Source organism: Pan troglodytes, chromosome 2 (assembly GCF_028858775.2).
Source record: "Pan troglodytes isolate AG18354 chromosome 2, NHGRI_mPanTro3-v2.0_pri, whole genome shotgun sequence".
Classification (NCBI taxonomy): Eukaryota; Metazoa; Chordata; class Mammalia; order Primates; family Hominidae; genus Pan; species Pan troglodytes.
Window position 1 is genome coordinate 77855520 of NC_086015.1, and position 13224 is coordinate 77868743.

The 13224-nt window shown below is 40.7% G+C and overlaps 1 long non-coding RNA gene across 1 annotated transcript in view; it reads left to right on the plus strand.

Moving 5' to 3' along the window:
- Positions 1-13224, plus strand: part of LOC134809523 (uncharacterized) — a 65964-nt gene that overhangs the window by 42597 nt on the left and 10143 nt on the right. The window lies entirely within an intron of this gene.

Sequence of the window (13224 nt, forward strand, 5' to 3'; positions counted from 1 at the left end):
ACCTTGGAATACAAATTCCAATTCAATCAATAACTGACATCTAAGTTGACAAACAGTAGCCAATCTGACTACTATTTACCTTTATGTTAATTATCATAGACATTTCTTAGGTAAACAGTTATGTGGTGACTTCCCTCAGTGTGTTGATCATTTACAGATGTATCCACCCATTTGCCCATCCATCACCATGTTCAACAGTCACTTACTGAGCATTCATAATATGGCAGGCACTGGGGAGATTACAGAGAACAAGAGGTGGTCCTTGGTCTTAAGAAGCCTGTATCCCACTGTGAGAGAGAGACAAGGCAGCAATGATATGAAATGATTGGAGTCATTTTAGAAGAGGAACTGGCTGCTATGGGAGAACAAAGGCAGGAAGCTAAAACAGACTTACGAATCTGGGAAGCCTTCATGGGAGAAGAAAAGATACCAAAGTGTGATTAAAAGGGATTTTATCAATGATTTTTTTGTTCAGACATACAAAATATTTTAAAGGGACACTAGTGTAGTGGTTAGAAGCAAGGACTTCAGGATCAGATGCAAATTCAGATCATGTGCTTGAATAGGTGAAACCTCACATCTTTACTGAATCATGCCTCTAAGTTTATTTTGCAAATTTGTAATAGGACATTATCCTTGTCCTCCATCAGACTGAGGTGGTCTGAAGTACGCTCTGTGTATAATTTCCCTTCAGTTCCTTTTTACTGTCATTGTCCCAGCATACTCAATATTGACTCTAGCTTCAGGTTCCTGGGCTGTCTCATTGTGCTTGCTCTGGACACAACTTCAATGCACTTGCTGTAATCTTTCTTTCTTTCTTTCTTTCTTTCTTTCTTGCTTTCTTGCTTTCTTGCTTTCTTGCTTTTCTTGCTTTTCTTGCTTTCTTGCTTTCTCTCTCTCTCTTCCTCCCTCCCTCCTTTCTCCTTTCTTTCTTTCTTTCTTTCTTTCTTTCTTTCTTTCTTTCTTTCTTTCTTTCTTTCTTTCTTTCTTTCTTGATGGAGTTTCTCATTTTCACCCGGGCTGGAGTGAAGTGGCATGATCTTGGCTCACTACAACCTCCACCCCCCTGGGTTCAAGCGATTCTCCTGCTTCAGCCTCCTGAGTAGCTGGGATTATAGGCGCCGGCCACCATGCCTGGCTAATTTTTGTATTTTTAGTAGAGACAGGGTTTTGTCATGTTGGCCAGGCTGGTCTTGAACTCCTGACCTCAGGTGATCCACCTGCCTCGGTCTCCCAAAATGCTAGGATTACAGGCATGAACCACCGTGAATGGCCTGTAATTTCTTTTCAATACTACACTGCCTGCTGTAGTCACTAAATGAATATGCATGGACAGATAGGTGGTTGGAAAAAATAGAGTTGAAAGTAAGGACATCCTATGTCAGTCTCTTGAACTGAATAGCTTTAGAGCTGCATTTCTCCCTTAAAAATGATTCCTTGATATTCCATCTTTACCATTCATTACTGCTTCATCGCTCATGAAATGGCATCTCCCCAAAGGCAGACTCTTGATATTTTTCTTGCCTGCTCCTGGAGAAGTTAAATAATGCAAACTTGTTCTAGTGAAAAGCTTCTGAATATCTTAACAGACCGTGGAAATATTTTCTTCCTAACATACTTCCGATTTTATAATTTTCAGTCACGGAAGAGGTATCAGATCACTGGTCCTAAAATTCTCTTTCTTGACTACTTTGTGGATAAGTCTCTTAAAAATCTCTGATTAAAACATGCATGCAGAAGCATAGAACAAAAAGGAAAAAGAAGGAGGACAAAGGGGGAGAAACCTAATAAGGTAGCTGTGATTCACAGAGAAAAGCCAAAGACTTAGAACTGTAGGAGTTTCTTTGTTTTTTGAAAGTTGGGCTAGGGTTCAAACTGATGTACATCAGAGACGTTGTGGAAGGGAGAAGGAGACGAACCTTGCCTTACTACAATGGTGGGTTTCACTGCAGTGATCTCAAAAATCTCTGTTTCTGAGGGAAATTCAGTACACAGGATAATCTATGAATTAAGCACAGAAAGTTCAAGTACCTTGAACAAGGTACGTGAACAGGAATTTAATATATAAGTAGTCTGACTCTAGAGTCTGTGTTTTCAATATAAATTGATTGAATGGATCAATGTGCTAAGTGTTTTAAATACATTATTTTATTTATTATTGAGAGACGTCTTAGTCCATTTGGACTGCTTTAACAAATTACTATAAACTAGATTGCTTATAAACAAGAGAAACCTATTTCCAACCATTCTGGTGTCTGGGAAGTCCTAGATCAAGACATCAGCAGATTTGGTGTCTGGTGGGGGCCCACTTCCTGCCTTATAGAGGGCACCCTCTTACTGTGTCCTCATATAGGAGAAAGTGTCAGGCAGCTCTTTGGGGCCTCCTTTAAAGGGTGCTAATCCCTTTCCTGATCTAATTGCATCCCACAGGCCCACCTCCTAATACCATCACATCAATGATTAGGTTTCTTTTCTTTTCCCTAAAAAACAAAAAACAGATGTCCCTCCTTCTGAATAATGATTAGGTTTCAACATGTGAATTTGATGGGGGTGGGGACACAAACTTTCAGACCATAGCAAGGGGATAGTAATGTTTTCAGATTTGTAGATGAGAAAACTAAGACTTAAAGAGATTAATTACTCAAGGACACAAGGCTAGTAAGAGACAGAACCAATATTTAAAATGTAAATCTGAAGTTATAGCATTCAAATTTCATCTGAGAGCTTTCGGGTATGATTTATAAAAATAAAATAATAGCTACCATTTCTAGAGCTTGTGTTTAAGCTTTATCATGTAATCCTTACTGTACAATTTTTTTCCCCCATTTTAAAGTTGAATACATTGATGTTCGGGAACATTGAGATGCCAAAGATCTCATAGGCAGCAAAGAGGAGAGACAAATATTTATTATGATATGTCTGACTTAAAGGCCAAGCTCTTCATTTGCGCATTTTTTTTTTTTTTTTTTTTTTGCTGCTTTTATTTTATTTATTTTGAGACAGGGTCTTACTCTGGCACCCAGGCTGGAGTGCCATGGTGCAATCTCAGCTCTCTGCAACCTCAGCCTTCTGGGTTCAAGTGATCCTCCCACCTCAGCCTCCAGAGTAGCTGGGACTACAGGCTTGCACCACCATGCCCGGCTAATTTTTGTGTTTTTTATAGAGACAGGGTCTTGCTATGTTGCCCAGGCTGGTCTCGAAATCCTGAGCTCAAGCCATTCACCCACCTCAGCCTCCCAAAGGGCTGGGATTACTTCTCTTATGTTCGTCTGTCTTCTCCACTAAGCTTGGGGCTTATACTCTAATTCCTAAGCATCAGTAACACAGCTGTGGAACTACGAAAGTTAACAGAAGGTAGAACTCAGCTGCCCCTGCTCACAAGCATCTTTAGAAGTTAAACTAGAAGAGACTCTTAGAGGAACTTCAACAGATCTGGTTTCTTTCTTTCTTTCCTTTTTCTTCAGCTTTTTATTTGGATTTTTTTTTTTTTGAGGCAGAGTCTCGCTCTGTCACCCAGGCTGGAGTGCAGTGGTGCGATCTCGCTCATTGTAACCTCTGCCCCCCAGGTTCAAGCAATTCTCCTGCCTCAGCCTCCCAAGTAGCTGGGATTACAGTCGCGCACCACCACGCCCAGCTACTTTTTGCATTTTTAGTAGAGATGAGGTTTCACCATGTTGGCCAGGCTGGTCTTGAACTCCTGACCTCAGATGATCTGCCCGCCTTGGCCTCCCAAAGTGCTGGGATTACAGGTGTGAGCCACTGTGCCTGGCCTTATTTGAATACTTTGATATATACAAGCTTAGCTGGGGATGTTTGCCAAGAGCCTTAGCTGGGAATAAGAGAAGTTAAAAGTCTTCTTGAAAGGGACACAGTGAAGCTTGAAAACCGAATTTTAAGAATTATAGCCAGGCATGGTGGCTCATGCCTGTAATCCCAGCACTTTGGGAGGCTGAGGTGGGCGGATCACCTGAGGTTGGGAGTTTGAGACCAGCCTGACCAACGTGGAGAAACCCTGTCTCTACTAAAAATACAAAAAATTAGCCAGGCGTGGTGGCATATGCCTGTAATCCCAGCTACTCGGGAGGCTGAGGCAGGAGAATCACTAGAACCCAGGAGGTGGAGGTTGTGGAGAGCCAGGATCGCACCATTGCACTCCAGCCTGGGCAACAAGAGTGAAACTCTGTCTCAAAAAAAAAAAAAAAAAAAGAATTATATCCAGCAGGCACCTCAGGGAGACTGAAGTATGCCAACCTACATCAACTGAAATGATAACATCTGGACCTTCAAAATCTCAAGGGCCATCAGAATAGGCTGCTGATTAAGCCAAACCATGTGTAGTAGGCCTGTTGCCAATAAGGGAAACCCCCAACATGGCAGAGTCTTTGTAGTGTTTTAAAACAGGAAAGACAGGGAAGAGATGGAGGGTTTGAATGCTTTTAAGCTGAGTCTTGCAAGGTAGAGAATGGTTGGGATTGGGCATATTTTTTGACATATTAGCTTTCATTGGAGGACTCAGAAAGAAGAAGGTTTTATATTGAGTCTTTTTAAAAAATTTACTTATTTATTTAATAGATAGGGTCTCACTTTGTTGCCCAGGCTGGCCTCAAACTCTCAGGCTGAATCGATCCTCCTGCCTCAGCCTCCCGAGTAGCTGGGACTACAGGTGTAAGCCACAGCACCTGGCTTTGAATAAGTCTTAATGAGCAAGTCATGCATCTTGATAAGTAAGCGATTTTAATTTGTAGGCAGTCCTAGCTTCCAGGAATAAGTATTTCCTTCCAGAAACAGGCAGCTATTTATTTTGCTTGTTCTCAATATTGTTTAATACACACATGAGAAAATATGCCTGGTCCCAGAATTGTTTCACCAGGGGCAGGAAATTAGGCTGGTGTCAGTTCTCAGACAAAATGTATCAGCAATATTCAAAAGTAGGCCAAAGGACTCTTGCTTACAATGGCCCTGTAGGGAGAACTGAGACTTATACATACATAAGCAAGAGGGCTTCCTTCAATAATTAACTGATAATTAGGCAAGTCCCAATTTATCTTTTCTTTTCTCAAGGACTCTGATCAGAAATAACATCTCTCTAGATAGTCAGAAGAGGTTTTCCTTTTTCTCTGCCCAGTGTAAGCAGCTGTAAGCTTAAAGAGATTGGTCGCATAAGAATTAGTCAAGGAACCTTTGAAACATGCAAAATATGGACCCCACCTGGGTAATGTTGTGGGTAGGACCCAAGACTCCACATTTTTTTTTTTTTTTTAAGATGGAGTTTTGCTCTTGTTGCCCAGGCTGGAGAGCAATGGTGTGATCTCAGCTCACTGCAACCTCTGACTCCCGACTTCAAGTGATTCTCCTTCCTCAGCCTCCAGAGTAGCTGGGATTACAGGCATGCGCCACCACGCCTGGATAATTTTGTATTTTTAGTAGAGATGAGGTTTCTCCATGTTGGTCAGGCTGGTCTCGAACTCCCGATCTCAGGTGATCCTCCCACCTCGGCCTCCCAAAGTGGTGGGATTACAGGCGTGAGCCACCGCGCCTGGCCGACTCCACATTTTAAACAGACATCTTCTCCTCCCTCTCCCTAACCATCACCATTATCAAATGATACTCCTGTAGAGGTCTCATGACTGAACTTTGAGAAGCTCTAGTAACTTTGAGTTGTCTTGGTTATTGTAGTATCTATAACTGCCAGTTGCAATTGGTGGGTGTTGTCTGCTTTCTCTGGAGTTTCCCATTGGTTCATTGATATCCTGGGCCTTTTAACATGGCTGTGTGATAAGGAATTAATTGGATTGACCTTTATTCTCTGGTAGATAATATAAGAGAACAGTGTTCTGGAATCTACTAGATTTGCTTAAAAAGACAATTCATTGTGTTCATTAAGTTAATTCTCTTACTCCTCATTGTTAGCTCCTGATGGTTCAGTGGAAGATTATCATACTTAGGATTAACATTAAAGGGAATTTTTTTAATGTGTATATTTGACAAATTCAGTCTTCTCTTTTATTTGTATTTTATTTATTTATTTATTTATTTATTTTTTAGACAGTGTAACCACCCAAGGGGTTTACCTTGCCCACTGCCTAGACAGAACTGATTCGTCAGGACAGGGGCATTGCAATAGAGAAAGTAATTCACGCAGAGCCGGCTGTGTGGGAGACTGGAGTTTTATTGTTACTCAAATCAGTCTCTGGAGCATTGGGGAGCAGAATTTTTAAGGACAACTTGGTGGGTAGTGGGAAGCCAGTGAGCCAGGAGTGCTGATTGGTCAGCGGTGAAATCATAGAGTAGATGCTGTCTTCTTGTGCCAAGTCAGTTCCTGGGTGGGGGCCACAAGATCAGATGAGCCAGTTTACCAATCTGGGTGGTACCAGCTGATCCATCAAGTACAGGGTCTGCAAAACATCTCAAGCACTGATCTTAGGAGCAGTTTAGGGAGGGTCAGAATCTTGCAGCCTCCAGCTGCATCACTCCTAAACCATAATTTCTAATCCTGTGGATAATGTTAGTCTAGTCTCCAGGCAAGAAGGAGATATGCTTTGGGAAAGGGCTGTTACCGTCCTTGTTTAAACTATAAACTACAAACTAAGTTTCTCCCAAAGTTAGCTCAGCCTATGCCCAGGAGTGAATAGACAGCTTGGAGGTTAGAAGCAAGGTGGAGTCAGTTAGATCTCTTTCACTGTCTCAGTCATAATTTTGCAAGGGCAGTTTCAACAGTCTTGTTCTGTCACCCAGGCTGGAGTACAATGGTGTGGTCAAGGCTTACTTCAGCCTTGACCTCCAGGGCTTAGGTGATCCTCCCACTTCTGCCTCCCAAGTAGCTGGAACTACTGGCATGCACCATCACGCTCAGCTAATTTATGTATTTTTTCTAGAGATGGGGTTTTGCCATGTTGCCCAGGCTGGTCTCAAACTTTTGAGCTCAAGCCATCTGCCCTCCTTGGCCTCCCAAAATGTTGGGATTACAGGCGTGAGCCACCAGGCCTTGTCTCCTTTCTTTTTTTTATAACGATTTGTTTATGAGTTATTTTTAAAAGATGATGCTACAGAGAGATATACAGATGCATGCAAGAGACACTTAAAATTTGACCTTTTAGGGATCCTAACATTTGGGTTAAGACTTTAAGAATTTTTTCTTTGCAAACACAATGTTTTTATATTTTTATGAAACTGGAATTATATAAGTATTAATATAATACTTTTTCTTAAAAAGCTTACTATGCCATGTACATTGTTTATATTAATAAATTTAGTTGAATACTTAAGTAGTTTCCTTTTTTTTTTATTATGGTGAAAATGCTCCAGGGAACATTCTGGAACACTAGTTTCCATAATTGCTTGTGTTAAATAACTAGGTAGAATTACTGGGTCACACTTAAGATTTAGACACATAGTATCAGATTGTCCTCAGGGAAGGCTTACAATTGTGTTTTCCACACCCTCCAATGTGCTTACTCAGAGAAGCCTTCCATGACCATAGCATTCCGAATCCAATTGTATCACCTCCACCCCAAGGCTCTTTATTCTATTAACTTGTTCTGTGTTTCTTTGCACTTATCGCCACTTGACGTACTCGAGTATTCTTCTTGATATACTTGACATTCTTGATATTTCACTTATCTCAGAGAGGTGTTCTGTCACAGTAGACTATAAGCCCCAGGAGTGCTGGGACTTTATTTCTGTTCACTGTTGTATTTCCAACTCTAAGAACAGTGCCTAGCATATATTAGGTGCTCAATAAATACTTGTTGGCTGAAGCAATAACTCATTTCTTTCTTTCTTTCCTTTTTTTTTGTTTTTTTGTTTTTTTTTTGAGATGGAATCTCGCTTTGTCACCCAGGCTAGAGTGCAGTGGCGTGATCTTGGCTCACTGCAACCTCTGTCTCCCGAGTTCAAGCGATTCTACTGCCTCAGCCTCCCGAGTAGCTGGGACTACCATGCCCAGCTAATTTGTGTATTTTTAGTAAAGGTGGGTTTTCACCATGTTGGCCAGGCTGGTCTCGAACTTCTGACCTCAGATGATCTGCCCACCTCGGCCTTCCAGAGTGCTGGGATTACAGGCGTGAGCCACCATGCCCGGCCTCAGTGACCCATTTTTAACAGGAGATATTATCTTTCCTATTCTCCGTCATAGAGAGCCATATTCCAGTTGAATAGCAAAATAAAATACAGTCATATGAGGACAGCATAGCCAATTAGTGTGTTCTGTTACACCTGCCTTCCATCCTTTCAGCCAGCTCTTCTTCAAATGTCCCAAATTTGCTTACTTTAAATATGAAAATATTACTACTGTCAGGATGGCAAAGTTTTTATCCCACCCCTGTAGTGGACATGACCTTGGATCTGGGATTGGCAAATGTTTTCTGTAAAAAGCCAGATCATAAATATTTTAGAGTTTTCTGGCCATACAGTATTTGTCACAACTACTCAGCTCTGCTTTTGTGAGAGCAGCCATTAACAATAGGCAAACAAATGTGTGTGACTGTGTTCCAATAAAACTTTACTTACAAAAACACCTAGTGGATGAGTTTTAGTTTTAGTTTGCTCACCCTTGCTTTAGAATCAGAATCTTAATTAGTTTTCAATAGTTCAATTTTATAAAGCATCGAGAGCATGTCTATCCAATGAAATGTATCCACAGCTATGGACAAATATGTAATTTTAAATTTTCTGGTAGCCACATTACAAAAAGTATAAAGAAACAGATGAACTTTATGTTAATACATTTTATTTAGCCAAGTAAATTTGAAATATTATTTCAACATGTAGTCAATACAAAACATCATTTATGCAATATCTTACAGCTATGTATGAAGTTTTTGAAATCTGGTGTGTATTTTGTACTTCTAGTACATCTCAATTCAGTCTAGCCACAATTTCAAGAGCTCTATGTAGCTCCTGGCTACTGTATTGGACAGCGCAGATCCGTAGCAGGTGTTTTCAACCTTGGCACTTCAGAGACTTTGAACAAAAATGTATTTGGTTACAGGGGCAGCACAATTCATGATAGACTATTTAGCAGATGTCCTTGACACCTGTCTATTTGATGTGAGTAGTGCCTTCCCAGTTGTGAAGACCAAAAATATTTCAGACATTCTAAATGTCCCCCAAGGGAAACATTGTCCAGTCGGGAGCCATGTATCTAGAATAAGGATTCTAAAACTAGGTCAGTGAATCCCCTGGAACTGAATACAACTTTTAGTGCCTATGTGATTTGGGTCAGGGGTGAAGTGGGGAGGAAAGGGTCTATGGCTTTCTACAACTCCTCAAAGGTGTCTGTGATCCAAAACAGGCTAAGAATCACTGACTGAATAGAAAGAGATGTTAAATTATGCCACTATATGCATATCGCCAATTAGTTCACACCCTAAATAAAAGCATTTGCCTGTATTCTTTCAAAATGAAATAAATTCCCATAATGACCTCCCCAAACTTTGATCTTTCTGAACTGTACCATTGCTTTTCTGTCTTGATTCCTTAGTGTTGGAGTACTGACTTTGAACATTTCTCTTCAAGCATTACTTAGCAAGAAAATCCATGAAGGGGTAGATTCTAGTTAAAATATTGCAGTAATGGAGAGGGATTATGTGTAACATTTTAGCAACAGGAGAGTCGTTATTATTGAACTCTTAAGTTGGCAAAATGGAAAGATAATGAGATTGGGAGTCAAGAAACTCACATCTTCAAGGCAGCTGTGTGACCTAGGCTGAGTGAGAATGACCCCCATCCTTTCTCAGAGGGCTCTGAGAAGGAAGGGAGATAACTGGTACAGAGAATAGTAACGTTATTTCCTAAAATAGTTGTTCTGATTCACACTCAAAAGTCTGCTTGCCTATGTCAATCTGCAAACACAGACTGGAGTAGTTTAAATATGATGACAAGGATAATGAAGGTAAGCTATAATTAGCTTTTCCTATTTCCTCTAGATGGTATAAAATATTAGGAAGAGTTGATAAAATCATTAGAATATAAACTATCTCTAGTGGATGTGAGCATCTGAAAACAAAGGTCCTTAACCATCGGCTCCAGTCCCAGGTGATTATTTTCACTGTAATGATACACGCTCTCCCCAAATCTGTAATGCAGGGATGAGGAGACTCACATTCTTTTTGTGCAGTTAAAATTTGTGCACTTTGAATCTGAATTAACTGTGGGTTCTGTGGTTGGATATTACTAAGAGACTTCTAACTATCTGTCCTAATTGAAATACTTTCCTCAATACCAATACATTTCTGTGCCCAAACTGGCTTCCTTGTTTAGTCGCATAGATATATCTACTTCTTACTCACTCTCCCAGAGCAAGTTGAGCCACCCTTCGGGCCACAGTTCACATTCAGGAAGGGCTTAGACTATTGATATATAATTTTAGACTTTTTGAAAGCGCCTTTGCAAAATTATGACAGTAAGAGAAATCTGACATAGTTGACTGCATCTTGCTTCTAAACTTTAAGCTGTCCTTTAGTCATTCCTGGGCATATGCCAAGCTAACTTTGGGAGGAATTTAATTTATAGTTTATCCTTAAAGCAAGAATGATAATAGCTCTTCCCCAAACTAAACTGCCTTTGTAAAACCAATGAAAATCCACAAGGTTAGAATTATGAGAGGGACCTGAGTTCTGTTAAGATGTTGGTATAGTTAAGTGATAATGAGCTACCGTTTGGAAGTCATGAGATTTGTGACTTCCCTAATTTCTCCTGTAGGTTACATCACTATTGTAGAACCCATGATTTGCCTTTTGAGATTTCTTTTCAGACTTTTGCATTTCTGACAAGCAGCTGACTTCACCAAGACTGGCAACTCATGACCCAACTGGTCCTGTGATCCCCACACAGGCTGACTCAGTGCACAGGGAACATTTTCCACATCCCTGTGATTTCATCCCAACCAGTCAACATTCCCCATTCCCTAGCCCCCTGCCTACCACATTATGCTTGCAAAAACCCTAATCTCCAAGCCTTCCGGGAGACTGATTTGAGTGGTAACTATGTCCATGTGGCCAGCCTCGTGTCAATTAAACTCTTTACTGCAATGCTTGCAGTCTCAGTTAATCAATTTGTCCGTGCAGTGGGCAGGAAGATGAACCCGGTAGGCGATTACATTTTTTTTTTTCTTTGCGATGGAGTCTTACTCTGTTGCCCAGGCTGGAGTGCAATGGTGTGATCTCGGCTCACTGCAACCTCTGCCTTCCCAGCTCAAGTGATCCTCCCACCTTAGCCTCCTGAGTAGTTGGGACCACAGATATGTGCCACCATGCCAGCTAATTTTTTGTATTTTTGGTAGAGATGGGGTTTTTCCATGTTGCCCAGGCTGGTCTCAAACTCCTGAGATCAAGTGATCTGCCCACTGCACCTCACAAAGGGCTGGGACTACAGGTGTGAGCCACCGTGCCTAGCCGCAACTGCATTTTAATGCTATCATATTTTCTCTACAAATTCATACTTATTGTCACAGAGATGTATTGACAGGATTGAAGGAGAATGATGTCATCATATACTTTCATACCTGTGACCTAGTTCTGGAGCACCCTTCTCTTAGTACACTTAGAGCTAGATTTTTAAAAATAGTCTCTGTAATCATCTTACAAATAAGACAATTATATTGCATTTGTGTCAAAATTGTTAACAGGAAAACAGACTCCAATTTCAGAAACAAAATATATCACTAAATATAACTTGGCATTTCTTTATATTTTAATGTATCAAGATCCTCAAGAATTTAGAGGGAGTCTGATCCTCTCTTGATGGCCGACAGGTTTGTCTTCCCCTTCAGACCCAAAGGGAAGTGAGGACATGGATGGATGCTAAAAGGAAGACCCCGGTGGGAGGCGGGGGAAAGCAATGTAGGAGATCAGAAAGGAAACAGAGAGGGCCCAGGGACACGGCATCCTGAGGAGGTCAAGATAAGACTTTATTATTATTATTATTATTATTATTATTATTATTATTTGAGGCAGCGTGTCAGTCTGTTGCCCAGGCTGGAGTGCAGTGGCGTGATGTTAGCTCATTGCAACCTCCACCTCCTGGGTACAGGCCATTCTCCTGCTTCAGCCTCCTGAATAGCTGGGCCACCATGTTACCCAGGCTGGTCTTGAACTCCTGGCCTCAAGTGATCCACCTGCCTTGGCCTTCCAAAGAAAAGACTTTAAAATAAGAAAGAAAATAAATGACCCACAGTATGACTAGGACATCCAAAGCTAGACATTTGTCATGTGAAAAACATCAGTATCCTCAGGGCACATTCATATTAACAGGCAGGATAACTGGCATCTCCTCAATGCCCAGGACCTGCGCATTTGGGGATATGTCATTCCTTCCAGCTAAACAGGAAATACCATAAAGGAGTTTGATACAACAGGGAAAGGGTGAGGATACAGCCTGAAGATTCTAAAATGCCTGCCCAATATCTTTCTGCCAAGTCATTTTAATCTCCTGTGGCTCTCAGTCTTTTTCCAGCCTTACTTTAAAGGCAAACAACCTTTTTTCTCTAGCATTTTATGACCATACAGTGTAAAACCAAGTACAATCTAAAGCCTTTGTGGTTTTATTCCCAACTATTGGGCTCTTAAAAAGTTTGGGCTCATATGTTCAAAAGGCCTGAGAATTGAAACAGAAGACACTTTGAATTTTACTGGATTGAACACTCCATCAAGTTTTGCCACTGGAGGGCACCAGTCAACAATATTAGATGCCAACCATTATTCCCGTCTAAAGTTTTTTCCTAGGAACTTGACCATGGAGTCTAAATAGAGTCCTGTTTCACAGATTAAATTGGAGCCACTTTATCCTTTCATAATTCAGGATTTCAAAGACCAATTTCTTAGAATAATTGGAAATCACAACATTTCATACTCATTTCTGGAATCAATATTTTTAGCCCAGTTCACATTAACCTAGTAGGTTCCCTCTCAAAAGAAATGACAGGGGAATATTTACCCATAATCCTTCGGCAATTACCGTTTATCATAAGAGGAGATCTGCATGGTCTGACCACAGGAAATGTTGAGTTTAGTAGCATTTAAGGAATGGTCAAATTCAATACAAATATTTAATTTCATTTAACAGATGTTATTTTCAGCTTGTTTGGGAAATACTTTAATTTGAGACACTTTGAACTAGATATTTTAATAGACATTCCCCTCCACTTCAACTTTTTTTTTTTTTTTTTCTTTTTGAGACGGAATCTGGCTCTGTTGCCCAGGCTGGAGTGCAGTGGTGCAATCTTGG